We start from the raw sequence: 19,970 nt of genomic DNA, 5'->3' as shown, positions 1-19,970 counted from the left end.
AACATTCACAAAGGAGCAGAGATAGTTAATAAATGTGAATTGACCAAAATACAATTTTTTTTTGGTGGTACACGGGCCTCTCACTGTCGTGGCCTCGTCCGTTGCGGAGCACAGACTCCAGACGCGCAGGCTCAGTGGCCATGGTTCACGGGCTTAGCCGCTCCGCGGCATGTGGGATCTTCCTGGACCGGGGCACGAACCCATGTTCCCTGCATCGGCAGGTGGACTCTCAACCACTGCGCCACCAGGGAAGCCCCAAAATACAATTTTGATACAGATGATAACTACTATACATTTTTAAGTTAAATATTCTGAAAGAATTATTACATGACTGGTAGACTGAGGACTACATGGACAAATTTTATTAGGAAAAATGTATTTAATTCTAAGATTTATTTAGGACTTTAGTGTTGTTCACAGTTTACTTCAAAATGCCAATAATACCTTAATATGATAGCATATATTAATATGTAGTGAAGATAAATAATTTCTTATAAAGTACCCTAAAATGACAGAAAATTATAACATTTTCTAGGTCATACATCTTTTTGAGAAACTGATGAAAGTTAAAGATTCCCTTGGGGCAAAAAAAAAAAAAAAAAAAGCACATTCACACAAATTTTTACAATTTCTGGAGAATCACAGATTCTCCTGAAGCCCATTCATGGACCTCTTAGCAATCCCTGGGCTCAATGAGGCTTGTTTTGGTTCTATTTCACACATCTGCTACACGAGCCTCCCTGTGTACATAAAAATGGATAAAGTAAAGTGACATTTGTGAGAGTTGAAATTTATTTAGTTTCCAGGTTGGAGATGGTAGACAATAAAATAAATGAGAGAGTTCCAAGTGGTAATTAGGAATCAAGAAAAACCTTAACATAACCAATTTTAAAAACATCTTCCTTCTCTCTAATTTTTATTTGGTTTAGTTTTTGCTTTCTTTATTGCTGTTGGTGGAAGTGTTTGCTTGCTTATTTTTCTTGTGATTACTTAGTATATTTATTTCATCTAATGTAAAATGCAAATGCTTTTCTCATGATTTTTCTTCAGATTTCCTTGTGATCTCTGATGCAAAATATAGGTGCTTACTTGCCACATTCCAAGTACTTTGTCTTCATATCTATTGACTGTGAAAATGCGGCAGCACTTTGAAATATTAAATAGATAATTCAAGATTGAATAGAGTATAGATTTTACATATTGAATAGAGATTCTAAACTGTCTTTACAACCAGCATCTCATGAGACAATTTTTAGACTATTTCATAGTCTGACATTTAACAATATATTTTATATTGCTTTCTAATAACTACATGCTTGTTAAACTTCTTTATCTTATTATAGCAAATTACTTATGAGCAGGTTTCAGGTCTCCTATTTCCCAGGTAATTTTCACAAAATATTTTGGTCAACATTATGAGTTGCATGTGACAGTGACAACTCATACCGCCTTAGGGAAAAAAAAGGAAGGGGAGTGCTATTGTCTTCAAAAACTGAGGAGGTCGATGATGATTCTTCCTTCTGGCACAGCTGGATCCAGGGGTTCAAACAATGATGTCAAGGATCACTCCTTCTATAGTTTGCACAGTATTTCTCTGTGTTAGCTTCATCATTTGATGGGTTCTTTCCATGTGGTGGCTCTCAGCACCTCCAGGCTTACATTGCCCTTGCATTCTACTTCCCAATTATACATTTCTGCACATTTCTGGAATTCAGTGCCATGTACCCAACTTGACTAATGTACTCATCTCTGAACCAGTCTGGACATAGGGATTGATTCTATGCAAATTAAATGAGTTAGGAACTGAGAAGAGAAGGAGAGATCAATATGGCAGAATAGAAGGATATGGAGCTCTCCTCCTCCCACAACTATATCAAAAATACATCTACATGTGGAACAAGTCTCACAGAACACCTACTGAATGCTGGCAGAAGACCTCAGACAACGAAAACTGCAAGATCACCATATAACCAGGTAGGACGAAAGGGAAAAAAGGAATCGCGATGGGACTTTTGCCCCCTGGGAGAGAGCTGTGAAAGAGGAAAGGTTCCCTTACCCTGGGAACCCCCTTCACCAGCTGGGAGATCAGACAGGACAGAAAGGGAGCTTCAGAGGCTCAGAGAAGAGTGCAGCAGCTGGATTGTGGCAGGCAGAACAGAGAAAGACCAGCACAGCCTGTCCTGGCCACCTCACTGCACTCCCAAGCCCAAGAAATGCATCTGCTAGAGCACGTGTGGGCTGGGTACTGAAAATTGGACTTCAGCGGACAGACCTGGGGAGAGGACTGTGGTTGGCTGAGTGGGGATAGCCTGAAGGGGAGGGAGTGTGGGCCAACCCACAACCAGGGGTATATGCAGGACAAAACCTGGGTCCACCATAGAAGCCCTGTTGTTAACTCACAGGCGAAGGGAGGAGCGGTGCCCCACCATAGCAGCCTCATTCCTCACATGCTCACAGACGGCACGGCTCTGCCTCTGTGAGCTCTGGGAGTGTGCAAGCACCAGGGGTTGCCTGTACATGAAGGCGGGGCTGAAATTTGAGCCAATCTCAGGGGCTGAGTGACTTAGGAAACAGGGCTGAAATCTGAGCACAGCAGCTCTGAGATCCACGGATTTACCCTGCTGCCACCTGTGGCTATGTAAGCTCTGCATCTGAGGGACAGCCAAGCCAATTACTGTTGCTCCCATGTCTGGGGAGGGTCTGGCATCAGTAGCTGCAGGCTTTGTGGGCACAGGCTCACAGAGGCGGGGCCAGGATCTGGGCTGATATCATAACTACCACTGCGGGGCCAGGTACGTGACTACACATGACTACAGCAGGCCCCAGTGCTTGACTTCAGGGGACCTGCACTGGTGGCTTTCTGAGCACAGCACCTGAGGGACACCTGGGCTGATTGCCAGCATTCCCACAGTTGAGGCAGGTCCAAGGACAGTGCCAACAACAGTGTACTTTGTGAGCCCACACAATGGGTGGTGACAGGTGACACCACACAGCACATTTCCTGGTGGACACCTCCTGTGTCCTGACAGATGAATGGATAAATGTGGACAGATGTGGTACAATGGAATACTATTTAGTCATAAAAAAGAATGAAATAGTGCCATTTGCAGCAACATGGATGGACCTAGAGATTTTCATACTAAGTAAAGTAAGTCAGCTAGAGAAAGACAAATACCATATGATATCACTTATTTGTGGAATCTAAAAAAATAATGCAAATGAACTCATTTACAAAACAGAAACAGACTCGCAGACATAGAAAACAAACTCATGGTTACCAAAGGGGAAAGGGGGTAGGGGGAGGGATAAATTAGGAGTTTTGGATTAATAGATACAAACTACTATATATAAAATAAACAAGTTCTGTGTAGCACAGGGAACTATATTCAATATCCTGTAATAAACCATAACAGAAAAGAATATTTTATATATATATATATATATATATATGAATCACTTTGCTGTTCACCAGAAACTAACTAACCTACAACACTGTAAGTCAACTATACTTTAATATATTTTTTAAAAAAAGAAAAGAACTGATAAGAGATACTTGCCCAAGGGAAAATCATAGTGTGATTATCAAAAGAATGGCAATTATGAGAAGGAAACTGGAAAGGAGAAAAAAAACATATATCTACTACATAGAGTTTACTAGCTTTAAGTACATAGCAAACACTCTTTGGTTGATATAGCATCCTCTCTCATTCAAGACTAAAGATAAAGAACCATTTTGTGTCTGTCTTACACAGGGTCCACTTGATTACAAGGCACTCATCAGTATAGTTCAAGTAAAAATTGGTTTTATTTCATTCTCAAGCAATCTCACTTTAAGAATTACAGCAGGGTCTCCAAAAAACCTGAAGGTTGTCAGGCAACTACATATGTGTATGGGAGTGTTGGGGCAGGGTCTACTGGGTAGAAGATAGGATATGACTTTTATATAAGATATGTCCTTGTGCATTTGTATGTCTTTTTCACTATAAATCAGCTTGTCACTTACATTTATTCCAAGGTTTACATATGGCCTCATCTAGGCCATCCAGAAATAGAGAACTTAACAACAGAATGCACAGGGACTTCTAGCTCTGCTGCCCACAAAAATCTCAGTTCTCTAGTTCAGATCTGATGGGCCAGAGGTCAGAGATCCATTGTGGGCCCCCTAGATGAGTTGTCTGAAGTAGGAATAGTAGTGGGGGCGTTGAAAATGAAGACTACATAGTTCAAAGGAGCTCTCATTCTGGAGCTAGGTGCTGGGCAGGATCCTTGAAGGTAGTTGTGGAGGCAAAGAGGAAATTATTGACATCTTTAATGCAATTTGATACAAAATTTAACTCTGAATTTTACACCAACTATATGAGAATTACACAAGTGGAAATAAATAAGAAAGTAATACTCTAATAATGAGAATTTCATTCTATTTGTCATGTCAAAACCAAGTTTTCATTTAAGGAAAATGATAAAGAATGAGATCATCTATGAATAAAATAAGGATTTCGTTCATCTATCTTAAAGCAAGGTTACTAAAAATGCTTAATATTATGAAGTATGTAATAATGGTTTTATTCGGTAGAGGTTGGAGTTTTAAGGGATAATAAAAGTAATGAACTTTTGACTCCCACCAGATTTAACAATCTCTAATATTAAAATATTAATATTGATATATATTTAAAATTCATATTGGAGTTAATACTAAAACAGTAGATAATATCTATTTAAATAAATATGTGGTTTCAAAAACAGCAATACAGTATGTATTATGTCTCAGCTTCTAAAAATTCACTGACAGTAAAAGAAGGGTTATTTTTTATCATTTTAGCTATATTTTCCTTTGCTCTGAGTCTGTTGAAATTTAAAAAAAAAATGGAAACGAACACATTTTTCCCATTAGATTTGAGTAAATTGAATCAACCACCCAGAAATGTGTGATTCTGGTGTATGTTACTTTTCAATATTCCATTTAAAATTAACCAGCACCAAGAAAAGCCCAATGCTATTTTCAACAATACCTTCCAGAAGAGGGAAAAACAAAACTGATTTATATAGCAACACTTAGAACATCCAGCAATAGAAAATCTACCAAATGTTTTCTATTTGTTTTTATGACTGTGTATATAGAAGTTTATATTCCTACATGGGGTGGGTAGCTATCAATAGAATACAATGAAATAATACCTCTTTTAAATCTTAAATCTTTCCTTAACTTTGTCAGTTTAGGGTGATTAGTTGTGCTCATAATAAGCCTGTTGATGTGAAATCTCTAGTGCATGAAGTAAAAAAGAAAAATTCCTAAGAATTCCCCAGAAAATGCATTCTATCCAGTTCCCTGAGATTTCTGGGATTGTCCATCTGGAATTTACATCTACCAGGTCCCATATAGACATTCATCTTTCTGGGGAAAACTACTTTTGCAAAGTAGTTAAGGCAGGGAGTGTAAAATCAGACAGAGTAGAGGTTGAACTCCTCCTTCTCCACTTATTGGCTGTGGAGAAGCCAATTGCTTAACTCCCCTCAGCCTGTTTCCTCATCTATAAAATGGGTACCTACCTTATGAGTTGTTGTGGGGATTAACTGAGATAAAGTGTGTAAAGCACTTAAGATGGTACCTACAGGGTCTTCCCTGGTGGTCCAGTGGTTAAGACTCTGCGCTTCCACCGCAGGGGGCATGGGTTCAACCCCTGGCCAGGGAACTAAGATCCCACCTGCCGCGTGGCATGGCCAAGATAAATAAATAAAGTTTAATAAAAAAAAAAAGATGGTACCTACACAAAAAAATATGCAGTCAATTTGGTAGCCATTGTTGAGAAAGAATTCATTATGTAAAAAATAATCACGTAATAAATAAAGTAGGGCCATTCCTACATCTGAGCTTATATATTATATAGCTTTTATAATATATATGGTGATTATTTTTCCATATCTGTCCTACCCACCCTCACTGGACAGTGAGCCCCTTGAGGGTAGTGATTTTGTCTTACCTTTTCATCCTTAATTCAGATCTTGGCACATATTAGGTCTTAAATAATTACTTGTAAATAGAATTGAACCTAAAAATTCCTACAAGTCCATTATTCCTTCTAGGATGTAGAACTATACAGCTCTTTACTCTGTTTTATGTAGCTGAAGTGCGTAAGATATATTGCCCTCTGAAACCTTTAGTCAAATGCCAGAAAAAAAGAGGCATTTGTAAAACAGGCTATGCAGTGTTTTTTAACTGGTAGAGGAGCTTTAAAATCTCAAGGCAAGTACTGAGTAAATGTCTAACAAAACCTAAATGATATTACATCTTAAGTTCTTAGTAGTTGGTATAGAAAAAAGAAGCTGCAACATTTTTTGAGATATTGCATCAGAATTTTTGGTTCTGGGCTCCAAACCTTGCTGCATCAACCTACATTCATTTTCTTTTTTTTTTAATTAATTAATTTATTTGTTTTATTTTTGGCTGCGTTGGGTCTTCGTTGCTGCGCGTGGGCTTCCTCTAGTTGCAGTGAGCAGGGGCTACTCTTCGTTGCAATACGCGGGCTTCTCATTGTGGTGGCTTCTCTTGTTGCAGAGAACGGGCTCTAGGCGCGTGGGCTTCAGGAGCTGTGCCTCGAAGACTCTACAGTGCAGGCTCAGTAGTTGTGGTTCGTGGGCTCTAGAGCACAGGCTCAATAGTTGCTCCGCGGCATGTGGGATCTTCCCAGACCAAGGATGGAACCCATGTCCCCTGCCTTGGCAGGCGGATTCTTAACCACTGTGCAACCAGGGAAGTCCATCAATTTACATTCTGAAGGTTATCTTCAGGGCCAGAAGGGTGAGAAACAGAAAGGTTTAAAATAAAAAATTTCTCAGGGTTACTATATCTAAAAATCCCTGTATTTTAAATTCAGCTTTCACCTTGATAATAGGACTCTGATTGTGGTAAGAAACAGGTTTAATTCTGTTTCCCTTGAAAAATGTACTTTTATAGTGTGGGAGAATGCACTGAACTACTTTTAAAGTTATGTTCATGGATATTTCATAGATTGCATTGACTTGCGGGTCCTGAAAGGGTTAGCACTTCTCTCCTTCGGGATCCTGACTCAACTCCAGGACCAAAAATCAGCAAATGAAACTGCATCCTAGTTAAGAGCTTTGAACACCTCCCACTTGTTTCTAAAGGTGCCTTGGGGACTTATCCGGCCTAGATAAAATTCAGCAAACGTTGAAGATGTGTGCTTAATTGCGGAGCAGGGAGAGGTTGACTAAAGTCAGATAATCTAACACCTGCCTGGAGAGTAAGGAAGAAGTGTTTATCCTGATCTAGGGGCAGAAAAGTGGGTGATAAGATGAGGTTGCAATACGGAGGAAGAGAAGGAAGCTTAAGGGGAAGGGCACAGAGAGAGGGGAAGGTCATCAGTGGTCACTTTGTGTAAGGGTTCTAATCAAACATTGCTAATTATTCCAAGTTACAAATCCAGAAAAGCTCCTGCTTTGGACAGAGCCAGTGCACCTGTTTAAAACAACGCTCCAGCGTTCTTAAACTGACAGTGTTGGGAGGCCCTTGGGTTCAATCCTGGGTCCTCTTTTCTCTCCCTTCTATAGTCCTTCTGCCCTTAGAAAACTTGTCCAGGCACATGACTTCAATTAATTTATAAACCCTGATGACTCCAAATGTTTATCTTCTAAGCTCCACCTGCCTACCTAACATTTCAATGTGAATATCTCAGCCACCTAACTGTATCCCCTCTAATGCAGAACCTTGATCATCCTGCAAAATCTTCACTTCAGTTTTCCTTGACTTAGTAGATAATGCTAGTATCTACTTCCTTCTATTTTCCCTGACAACATCCAAGTTGAAGTAACGGTCCTACCTTGTGTGGACAACTGTGTCTGTCACCTGAAATGGTCTTCCTTTTGACAGTCATCTTTGTCCTCCCATCATCCATTTTCCATACTGCTACCACAGTGATTTCTTTTTTCTTTCAAGGTGTTTCAATGGTGTTTGATAGTGTCACATTCCTGAGTAAAGGCTTTACATGGTTTACCTTTGCTCTTAGAATCTAATCTCAAATTCTTAATGCAGTCTATAGGTCCAGAACAACCTGGTCCCTTTCAATTAACACTTTTCCTCTCCTTTCTTAAACTCCAGATATACCAGTGCCTTAAATATGCAAAGACCCACCTGAGTGCAGGGCCTTTGCAAACACTCTTTTTCCACCTTAACCCTCAAGCACCTTTACAGAGTAACTTCTACTCATCTCTTAGGACCTAATTTAAATGCCACTGCCTCTGGGAAGCTCTCTCCATGTTCTGGACCAGGATAAGTATGAGCTTAGTTTCCTTCTCCTTTTCCCGTACTGTAAATATAAGATTCTTTATACAATTTTTGTGTACAGGCATACATCGTTTTATTGTACTTTGCTTTATTGAGCTTTGCAGATATTGCATGTTTTACAAATTGAAGGTTTGTGGCAACTCTGTGTTAAGCAAGTCTATTAGCACCATTTTTCCAACGGTGTTTACCCACTTCATGTCTGTGTCACATTTTGGTAATTCTCCCTCTGTTTCAAACTTTTTCATTAATATTATATTATACCATATTATATTATATTATTATTATTATATTTGTTATGGTGATCTGTGATCAGTGATCTTTGATGTTACTATTGTAACATCAACATTGTTTTGGATTGCTACAAACCTCACCCATATAAGACCATGAACTTAATAGATAAACGTTGTGTGTGTTCTGACAGCTCCACCAACCAGCCATTCCCCCATCTCTCCCTCTCCTCAGGCCTCCCTATTCCCTGACACACAACAATATTGAAATAAGGCTAATTAATAACCCTACAATGGCCTCTAAGTGTTCAAGTGAAAGGAAGAGCCATACATCTCTCACTCACTTTAAATCAAAAGCTAGAAATGATTAAGCTTATTGAGGAAGGCATGTCAAAAGCTGAGACAGGCTGAAAGCTGGTCCTCTTGTGCCAAACAAGTTAGCTAAGTTGTGAATGCAAAGGAAATGTTCTTGAAGGAAATTAAAGGTGCTACTCCAGTGAACACACAGATGATTTTTAAAAAGTTAAACAGATTTGTTGCCAATATGGAGAAAGTTTTAGTGGTCTGGAGAGAAGATCAAACCAACCGCAACATTCCCCAAAGCCAAAGTCTAATCCAAAGCAAGGCCCTAACTCTCTTCAATTCTATGAAGTCTGAGAGGAGGTAGGAAGCTGCAGAAGAAAAGTCTGAAGCTAGCAGAGGTTGGTTCATGAGCTTTAAGCAAAGGAACCACCTCCACAACATAAAAGTACAAGGTGAAACAGCAAGTGCTCATGGTAGAAACCACAGCAAGTTATGCAGATCTAGCTAAGATCATTAACGAAGGTGGCTACATTAAACAACAGATTTTCAATGTAGATGAAACAGCCTTATAGTAGAAGATGCCATCTGGGACTTTCACAGCTAGAGGGGACAAGTCAATGCCTGGCTTCAAAGGTTGAAAGGGCAGGCTGACTCTCTTGTTAGGGGCTAATGCAGCTGGTGACTTTAAGTTGAAACCAATGCTCACTTACCATTCCAAAAATCCTAGGGCCCTTAGGAATTATGCTAAATCTATCCTGCCTATAAATGGAACAACAAAGCCTGGATGACTGCACACCTGTTTACAACATGGTTTACTGAATATTTTCAGCCACTGTTGAGACCTGCTACTCAGAAAAAAAGATTCCTTTCAAATTATTACTGCTCATTGACAATGCACCTGGTCACCCAAGAGCTCTGATGGAGATGTACAAGATTAATGTTTTCATGCCTGCTAACATAACATCCACTCTGCAGCCTGTGGATCAAGGAGTAATTTCAAAGTACAAGAATTTCAATGTTAAGAAATGCATTTCATGGGACTTCCCTGGCAGTCCAGTGGTTGAGACTTCGCCTTCCAGTGCAGGGGGTGTGGGTTTGATCCCGGGTCAGGGAGCTAAGATCCCACATGCCTCACAGCACATGCCAAAAAACCAAAACATAAAACAGAAGCAATACTGTAACAAATTCAGTAAAGACTTTTAAGATGGTCCACATCAAAAAAATCTTAAAAAAAAAGAAATGCATTTCATAAGGCTATAGCTGTCATAGATAGTGATTCCTCAGATGGATGAGGGCAAAGTAAATTGAAAACCTTCTAGAAAGGATTCAACATTCTCGATGCCATTAAGAACATTCATGATTCATGGGAAGAGGTCAAAGTATCAATATTAGCAGGAGTTTGGAAGAAGTTGATTTCAACCCCCATGGATGATTTTGAGGGGTTCAAGACAGTGGAGAAAATAACTACAGGTGTGGTGGAAACAGCAAGAGAACTAGAATTAGAAGTGGAGCCTGAAGATATGACTGAATCGCTGCAATCTCATGATAAAACTTAAACAGATGAAGAGTTGCTTCTTATGGATGAACAAAGACAGTGGTTTCTTTAGATGGAATCTACTCCTGGTGAAGACACTCTGAAGATTGTTGAAATGACAACAGAGGATTTAGAACATTACATAAACTTAGCTGATAAAACAGTGGCAGCAGGGCTTCCCTGGTGGCGCAGTGGTTGAGAGTCTGCCTGCCGATGCAGAGGACACGGGTTCGTGCCCCAGTCCGGGAGGATCCCACATGCCGCGGAGCGGCTGGGCCCGTGAGCCATGGCCGCTGAGCCTGCGCCTCCGGAGCCTGTGCTCCACAACGGGAGAGGCCACAACAGTGAGAGGCCCGCATACCGCAAAAAAAAAAAAACCAAAAAACAGTGGCAGGGATTGAGAGGGCTGACTCCAATTTTGAAAGAAGTTCTACTTCATGAAAGGAAGAATCAATCGATGTGGCAAACTTCATTGTTGTCTTATTTTAAGAAACTGCCACAGCCACCCCAGCCTTAGCAACCACCACCCAGATCAGTCAGCAGCTATCAACATCTAGGCACAGATGATGGTTAGCATTTTGAAGCAATAAAGTATTTTTTAATTAAGGTATGTACATTGTTTTATTAGACAATGGTATTGCACACTTAGTAGACTACAGTATAGTGTAAACTTAGCTTTTATTTTCATTGGAAAACCAAAAAATGTGTGACTTGTTTTACTGCAAAACTCGCTTTACTGCAGTGGTCTGCATCTGATCCTACAGTATCTCCAAGGTGTGCCTCTGCTGTGAGCTTCCTAATTAGTCTGTGAGCGTCAACAGAAGCAGAGGCAATGTCTGTAGTGTCATCTACTGAATGTTCTGCAGCTAGCAAACTACTTGGAATGTACTTTGTAGAGAAACAGTAAATACAGCATTTTTAGAAAACTCACTAATGAAGGAAGCAAGTATATTAAAAGATCAACTAATGATGGCAGCCCTATTAGTTAAGGCTCTCCAGAGAAACAGAACCAATAGGATAGAGACAAAGGGAGATTTATTTTGAGGAACTGGCTCATGTGATGATAGAGGCTGGCAAGTCCCAAGATCTGTAGGATGAACTGGCAAGCTGGAGACCCAGGAGAGCTGGTAGTTTAGTTCCAGTCCAAGTCTGAAGGTCCAAGAACCAGAGGAGCCAATGCCCAAGTTCAAAATTCTTCCTTCCAGGCAGGAAAAATTCTCTCTTGCACAGGGAAAAGTCAGCCTTTTTGTTCTATTCAGGCCTTCAACTGATTAGATGAGGCCCACTCACATTATGGAGTGCAATTTTCTTTACTCAGTCTACTGATTTAAATGTTAATCTCACCCAAAAAACATCCTCACAGCAACATCCAGTATAATGTTTGACCAAATATCTGGGCACCCTATAGACCAGTCATTAATGTTGGTACATAAAATTATTATATCAGCCAAATAATCCCATGGGTTTGTCTTTTTATTGGCCATTAAATGTCCTTATGTCTCCAAAATATTAATGTCAAAGCCAAAATCCTAACACTCAAAGGGTTTTAGGAAAGTCAGTTTGTCTGACATGTTGCTGCACAACTCTGTTTATGATTTTCTTTTCCTAACTGCTGAGGTGCATTTTACTTCAAAAACATAAAAGCCAGAAAATGATAGTAGAACTAATCATGTTAGATGGCTCATGGGCTCTCCCTACATCCCCATCACCACCACAGATACATTCCCAACAACTAACACAAGTCTGTGTGTTTTTTCTGAAGTTCCAGAGACAACTAAAGTAAGTCACTGTAAAGAAAAAGAAATTTAGACATGGATACTCAATACAATTTTTTGAGGAGTCTAAGGGAAAGAATTTTAAATAAAAGTTAGCTATTGAATATTTACAGGGATTCTCTTAAAGGATGATCCACAGTCTCTATCTTTGTTTCTCTGTAAGTCCTTCCTCATCTTTCCATCCTCAAAGATGCAGATCCGTACCCTTATTTTGAAGAAATGCTCAGTCTTGTCATAGGGTCCATTGCCTTCCCCTATCCATGGCTCACAGTAACACAATTACACATTCTAGTACATTTTCTGAAGAGTATTCCTTCTATAAAAAGGGGGAAAAAACTCCAGCAAAACACTGCACAGTGGAAGAGTTTTTTTTTTTTTTTTTTTGCGGTACGCGGGCCTCTCACTGTTGTGGCCTCTCCCATTGCAGAGCACAGGCTCCGGACGCGCAGGCCCAGCGGCCATGGCTCACGGGCCCAGCCGCTCCATGGCATGTGGGATCTTCCCAGACCAGGGCACGAACCCATGTCCCCTGCATCAGCAGGCGGACTCCCAACCACTGCGTCACCAGGAAAGCCCTAGTGGAAGAGTTTTGACACTCCGAATCTAGTTGATCTCAGTGGCTTTTTTTTTTTAACTTTCTAATATTTTATTCAAAGAGAGTAAATTAAAAATGAGATTACATGTATAAAGGTACTTTCTTACTCTTTGGCATTCAAAGCCTTTCATAATTAAGCCTCGACATACTTTTCCAATTTCATCTCCTGTGTCTCCTTTCAACCCATCATACTCCCAAAACAGAGCATGTTATCCTAAGCATAAAAAGCTTTCTTGGATTGAATATTTAAATAAAATAATACTATATATTTGTTAAAGATAAGAAATCTAGTAGATTCATTGACTTTTCCCCCATTATGCATGTGGAAGAAGTGGAATGTATGAATGAAAAATGTTGCCTGCCATATCTGTAAACAAACGATGTTGCAGCCATTAAGCCACTATGGTCAACCCCAACGTTGAGCCGTGAGTGAACTCAGGATGGAAAAGAACAGGATACTGGCCCTGGATAACTAAGGTGCCTATCAAAGGAATGATTTCAATTCACCCAGACCCTTGCATCCTTCCATACATAGAAAAGCACTAAATTCCTTAACTTGAAATATCTGGTTTTCTTTAATTAACAATAATCTTTTGATGTTCCGACTACCTGGTCTCTGTTGCAAAACTCCTATATATCCTGGCTCTTCCTCTCCCCCTTCAGAGCAGTCCCTCAGAACTATCTGAGAGGCTGCCTCTGGGCTTGAAATCCTCAGAAAATCCACCAAATTAAACATAATTCTCAACTTTTAGGTTGTACATTTTTTCCCAGTCCACAAATGTATCAATGGCCCTTTCTGATTTGATAGAGCAATTGTACAAATACTTTCTTTAGGAACACAGAGGTATCAATTAAAACATTATTTGTATCTTTTTGTTTTAGGTTTCACATGTAAGCAATGTCACATGATATTTGTCTTTGTCTGACTTACTTCACTTAGTATGATAATCTCCAAGTCCATACATGTTGCTGCAAATGGCATTATTTCATTCATTTTAATAGCTGAGTAATGTTCCATTGTATATATGTACAACATCTTCGTTATCCATTCATCTGTCCATGGACATTTAGTTTGCTTCCATGTCTTGGCTATTATTAACAGTGCTGCAATGAACATTGGGGTGCATGTACATTTTCGAACCATGTTTTTCTATGGATATATTCCCAGGAGTGGGATTGCTGGATCATATGGTAGCTCTATTTTTAGTTTTTTAAGGAACCTCCATACTGTTCTCCATAGTGGTTGTATCAATTTACATTCCCACCAACAGTGTAGGAGGGTTCCCTTTTCTCCACACCCTCTCCAGCATTTATTGCTTGTAGACTTTTTGATGATGGCCATTCTGACTGGTGTGAAGTGATATCTCATTGTAGTTTTGATTTGCATTTCTCTAATAATTAGTGATGTTGAGCATCTTTTCATGTTCCTCTTGGCCATTTGTGTGTCTTCTTCAGAGAAATGACTACTTAGGCCTTCTGACCATTTTCTGATTGTGTTGTTTGTTTTTTTGATACTAAGCTGCATGAGCTGTTTGTAAATTAATCCCTATTGGTCACTTCATTTGCAAATATTTTCTCCCATTCTGAGGGTTGTCTTTTCGTTATTCTCATGGTTTCCTTTGTTATGCAAAAAGTTTTGAGTTTAATTAGGTCCTATTTGTTTATTTTTGTTTTTATTTCCATTACTCTAGGAGATGGATTGAAAAAGATATTGCTGTGCTTTATGTCAAAGAGTGTTCTGCTTATGTTTTCCTCTCAGAGTTTTATAGTATCCAGTCTTATCATTTAGGTCTTTAATCCATTTTGAGTTTATTTTTTTGTATGGTGTTAAAGAATGTTCTAATTTCATTCTTTTACATGTAGCTCTACACTTTTCCCAGCACCATTTATTGAAGAGACTGTCTTTTCTCCATTGTACATTCTTGCCTCCTTTGTCATAGACTAATTGGCCATAGGGGTGTGGGTTTATTTCTGGGCTTTCTATCCTGTTCCATTGATCTATATTTCTGTTTTTGTGCCAGTACCATATTGTTTTGATGACTGTAGCTTTGTAGTATAGTCTGGAGTCAGGGAGCCTGCTTCCTTCAGCTCCGTTTTTCTTTGTCAGGATTGCTTTTGTTATTCAAAGTCTTTTGCTTTTTCATACACGTTTAAAAATTTTTTGTTCTTGTTCTGTGAAAAATACCATTGCTAATTAGATAGGAATTGCATTGAATCTGTAGATTGCCTTGGGTAGTATAGTTGTGTTGAAAATATTGATTCTTCCAATCCAAGAACATGGTATATCTTTCCATTTGTGTCATCTTCAATTTCTTTCATCAGCATCTTATAGTTTTCAGAGTTCAAGTCTTTTGCCTCCTTAGGTAAATTTATTTCTATAATGAACTTATTTACAAAACAGAAACAGACCCAGAGACTCAGAGAACGAACCCATTGTTACTGGGAGGAAGGGTGGGAGGAGACATAGATGGGGAGCTTGAGACCGACACATACACACTGCCATATTTAAAATAGATAACCAACAAGGACCCACTGTACAGCAGAGGGAACTCCGCTCATACTCTGTTAATAACCTAAATGGGATAAAAATTTGAAAAATAATAGATATATGTATATGTAAAAAATAAATAAAAACAAAAGATACTTGTTATAACAAAAAAACCCGTTATTATTAGGGAAAGAAATTATCAAGTATGACAACTAATCAGAATTACGGATTTCTCTTTGAAGGATGCTTTTACTTGGCATGGCAACAATTTCTTAAAAAGTAGGCATTCTTACACAATCTTTATTCAAATTACACTTCCAAGGACAAAGTCCTATTCACAGAGAACAGAACAAATTGATTATAGCTATGAGTATTAACACAGGTTTCCATGTTTTGTAGGAAAAATAGAAGTGGTATTCTTGCAAATGTTCTCAATTTAACCTCTTAAATAAGTCTATTCGAACTGGGTATATTGTTGCAGCACAATCTCTCCCCTTTACAACTGCAGAAGAAAGAGGACACCTCCTTTACTTCTTTTTAAAAAACTTTTACTGAAATATAGTTGCTTTACAGTGTTGTGTTAGTTTCTACTGTATAGCAAAGTGAATCAGCTATATGTATACATATATCCCCTCTTTTTTTGATTTCCTTCCCATTTAGGTCACCACAGAGCATTGAGTAGAGTTCCCTGTGCCATACGGCAGGTCCTCATTTGTCATCCACTTTGTACATAGTATCAGTAGTGTATATATGTCAATCCCAATCTCCCAATTCATCCCACCTCCCCTTTCCCCATTGACATCATACGTCCGTTCTCCACGTCTGCGCCTCTATCTCTGCCCTGCAAACAAGATCGTCTATACCATTTTTTTTCAGATTCCACATATATGCATTGATCAGTGGCTTTTAATACATTGGGTTCTTTCATTAGTCAGGTCTCCAAATGTTATGGACTGAATGTTTGTGTTGTGGTTGCCAAGGGGGAGGGCGGGGGGAGAGGGATGGGCTGGGAGTTTGGGGTCGGTAGATGCAAACTATTACATTTAGAATGGATAAATGACAAGGTCTTATTGTATAGCACAGGGAACTATATCAAATCTCCTGCGATAAACCATAATGGAAAAGAATATTTATAAAGAATGTACATATGTGTATAACTGAGTCACTTTGTTGTATAGCAGAAATTAGCACAACATTGTAAATCAACTATATTTCAATTAAAAAAAATCACATGTTGAAATCCTATCTCCCCTAGTGATGATACTAGGTTTGGCCTTTGGGAGGGAATTAAGTAATGAGGGTGGAGTCTTCACGAATGGGATTAGTGCCCGTATAAAAAGACACAAGGGAGCTTGCTTTCTCTCTCTCTACTCTCTGCCATTGTGAGGATGCCATGTACTATGGTGGCACGCTGATCTTAGACTTCCAGCCTCCAGAACTGTGAGGAATATGTTTCTGATAAGCCACCCAAGCTATGGTATTTGTTATCTCAGTCCAAATCGACTAAGACACCAAACATACAATATTTACTGTGTCCCTACTACATGCCAGACCCTATTCATTTTGAAGGGTCCACCACCAATATAAGGTAAAGATATGCCCCTTCACACTTTCAACTATCAGAACACAGTATATATACACACATACATGCAAATACACTTCATCAAAAAACAATACTCTCCCAAATGTAAATTTCTCTGCAAAAGTTTCCCCTGCCCACAGTGCAGATAGCCTTTTTTGTTTTGTTTTGTTTTGCGGTACATGGGCCTCTCACTGTTGTGGCCTCTCCCATTGCAGAGCACAGGCTCCGGACGCGCAGGCCCAGCGGCCATGGCTCACGGGCCCAGCTGCTCCGCGGCATGTGGGATCTTCCCGGACCGGGTTATGAACCCATGTCCCCTGCATCGGCAGGCGGACTCTCAACCACTGCACCACCAGGGAAGACCCGCAGATAACCTTTTACATTTCAATACAGGGCAAGTGGTCTGAGTTCCTCTATATGCACTGTCTTGTTCATACCAAGTCAGGCTATACTTCTGCCTAACAAACTAGCAGATAACAGCATGTATATGCAACATAAACATCTGCCTCACATAACCACTCCTAAGTACAAATGACTTGAAAAAAAAATTGAAGTTTTCATTTTTTTGTTTCTCCTTTTACCATTGTCCAAACTCCCCTCACTTCCACACAACTGGTTTCAGTAGGCAGATGGGGAACAGAAGGGGGTAAAAAGGATGGGCATTCCTTCCATTATACAAATATATACCATGTATATATATGTATATAAATACGCACATATACATATACATGTATTTACATAGTCAAACTTGATGTGTCTTAAAATAAAATGTAACATGTTGTCAGAGGAAAGCTCTTTCCCAAATGAAACTTTGCAAGATGCATTTTTAAAGTAGGATCATACTGCAGTCACTGGGTTCTTGAAAGGTGACCTTCACCCACAACTACATTAGTCAGCAATTAAATTTTCTCAGTATCTTAAAGAGGTGATAATAGCCGCAAATTGTCCTGACATATGCTACCAGCTACTTCTTTAAAACAACAGTTACACAACTTGCTTTCTCTCAATCTGAATTTTTTTTTTAAAAAATGTTCATCTTTAACAGTTGTTTCACATTTTCAAACTCAAGTTTGGAATTGAAAGTTGGGAACTCATGTGCAGGAAGATCCAACAGCCAGTCTCAACTAAGCATATTAAAGCCACTTTTACGGATACATAATTGCACCTTTTCTCAATCTCATTATTTTTTAGAGAACTTGAAATGTTATCCTATTTGATCATGTTTATATCATTTCTCATTGCAATTTCACACTCCATCTGAAATAACACATTTTTTCATAGAATGTTCACATCTCTCATTCCTCAAAAGCCTCACAACAACTGTGAATATGGTAGGTGGGATGGGTAATATTAACCACAGTTCAGAGTAGGCGAAATGGAAGCTTAAAGAAATTAGAGTGTGAATATTCTCAACTCTGTCTTGAGTCCCCATTCTTCCATTACCCAAAAGATCTCTTGTACTATATAATCATAGATTCAACCCAACTTTATGTGATAGCCTCATAAAATTCTAACTTTAATTCCTCCTGTTTATCTGAGTGCCAAGCTTGTGATTCCAAATGTCTCTTGTCCATTTCTTGTTGTATATCTGACCATAATTCAAACTGAACTGAACATCTCCTATGACCTTTTTCTCCTTCACTAATTCCTACTGCTAGCACCTCCATATCCTGCTCTGCCTTAAAAACCTTCAGATTTTTAGGGATTCCCCCATCCCTTTCCACAAATAAAATTAGTGTGATGTCATCCAACTCCTCCCCTCAGAAATCTTCAGTAGCTCCCCATTTTCTACCGCAATTAGTTAAAACTTCTCCCAGGTCCTTAGCATCCTTGAATAACAGGTTGAAATCATCTTCTCTACCAACTTCATTTTCAGTTGCTACCCATCCCTTGTCCTGGTTCTCATCAAATTTGCATACTTGACTGCCTTGTAAAGATACTAGAATCATTCTTGAATGTCTACCTTTTATGTTTTTCTTTTCACCTGAAATACTTTCCACCAATGACTCAGTCATCACTATTCTTTCCTTGTATGGCTACTAAAATTAATGTCTATACCAAAAATTCAGCTATTCAAAATTTTGGTATGATTTATTACTTGCTTTCTGAAATTTTTCTCATCTTTGAAATTCTTAAAGAAAATATGAAAATAGATAAGTTGAATTTTATATACCTTCCCAAGTACCCTAGCTCAGAGATTAGACACACTCAAGCAATGTGGGTGGCAAGGGTAGTTCTGAACTAGAAATCTGCAAGCTTAGCTTACTAGCTTGTAGTGTGATTTTGGATAACTCATTTAACCTCCTGGATTGCAAGATCTCTATCTACAAATATAGGAATAGTAAAATCGGGGGGAAAATCCCTCAAAACTCATTTCCTGCCCATCTTCATGATTCACCCACTGAATTATTCCCATCAGCATATAAATAGCGATATCACCATCATCCAGACCCCTCACTGCCTTCCACCAACCGCTCCATTTTTCTGATGCCCTTTATGGCAAAGCTGCTCAAAAATGTTATTCCATTCTTTTTTTTCACTTTCATTTTTTCCTCAACCCATTCTAATCAGATACTTTGCTTTTTGCACACTAGTAAACAATGTGTGTTAAGGTAACAAATTATCTCCATTCTGCCAATCCAGCCATCAATTCTTAGTTCTCATTTGACTGAATCTATTAGCAGCATTTAAAATTATAGATCACTCTATCCTTCTTTTTTGTTTGTTTGGGGTTTTTTTCTTCCAGTTTTACTGAGCTATAACTGACATACAGCACTGTATAAGTTTCAGGTATACAGCATAATGATTTGACTTACATACATCATGAAATGGGTACCGCAATAAGCTTAGTGAACATCCGTCATCTCCTATAGATACAAAACAAAAGAAGTAAAAAAAAAATTTCCTTGTGATGAGAACTCAGTATTTACTCTCAACAATTTTCATACATAACATACAGCAATGTTGATTTTATTTATCATGTTGCACATTACATCCCTAGTACTTATTTACCTTATAACGGAAAGTTTGTATCTTTTGACCACTTTTATACAATTCCCCCTCCCCGGCCCCTCGCCTCTTGTAACCACAAACCTGATCTCTTTTTCTATTATGCATTTTGTTTGTGTACTTGTTTTTGAAGTATAATTGACCTACAACATTATATT

At 38.9% G+C, this 19,970-nt stretch overlaps 1 long non-coding RNA gene across 1 annotated transcript in view; it reads right to left on the bottom strand.

Moving 5' to 3' along the window:
• Nucleotides 1–19,733, bottom strand: part of LOC308615619 — a 65,266-nt gene extending 45,533 nt beyond the window's left edge. The window contains exon 1 of the long non-coding RNA XR_014015534.1: nucleotides 19,620–19,733. This is a non-coding gene — a long non-coding RNA (uncharacterized lncRNA). The remainder of the gene's footprint in view (nucleotides 1–19,619) is intronic.
• Between the last annotated feature and the right edge of the window lie 237 nt (nucleotides 19,734–19,970).

Source organism: Mesoplodon bidens (assembly GCF_964165515.1).
Source record: "Mesoplodon bidens genome assembly, chromosome: 4".
Lineage (NCBI taxonomy): Eukaryota > Metazoa > Chordata > Mammalia > Artiodactyla > Ziphiidae > Mesoplodon > Mesoplodon bidens.
Note: the sequence above shows the minus strand (reverse complement) of the source record. Positions and strands in the feature narration are given on the sequence as shown.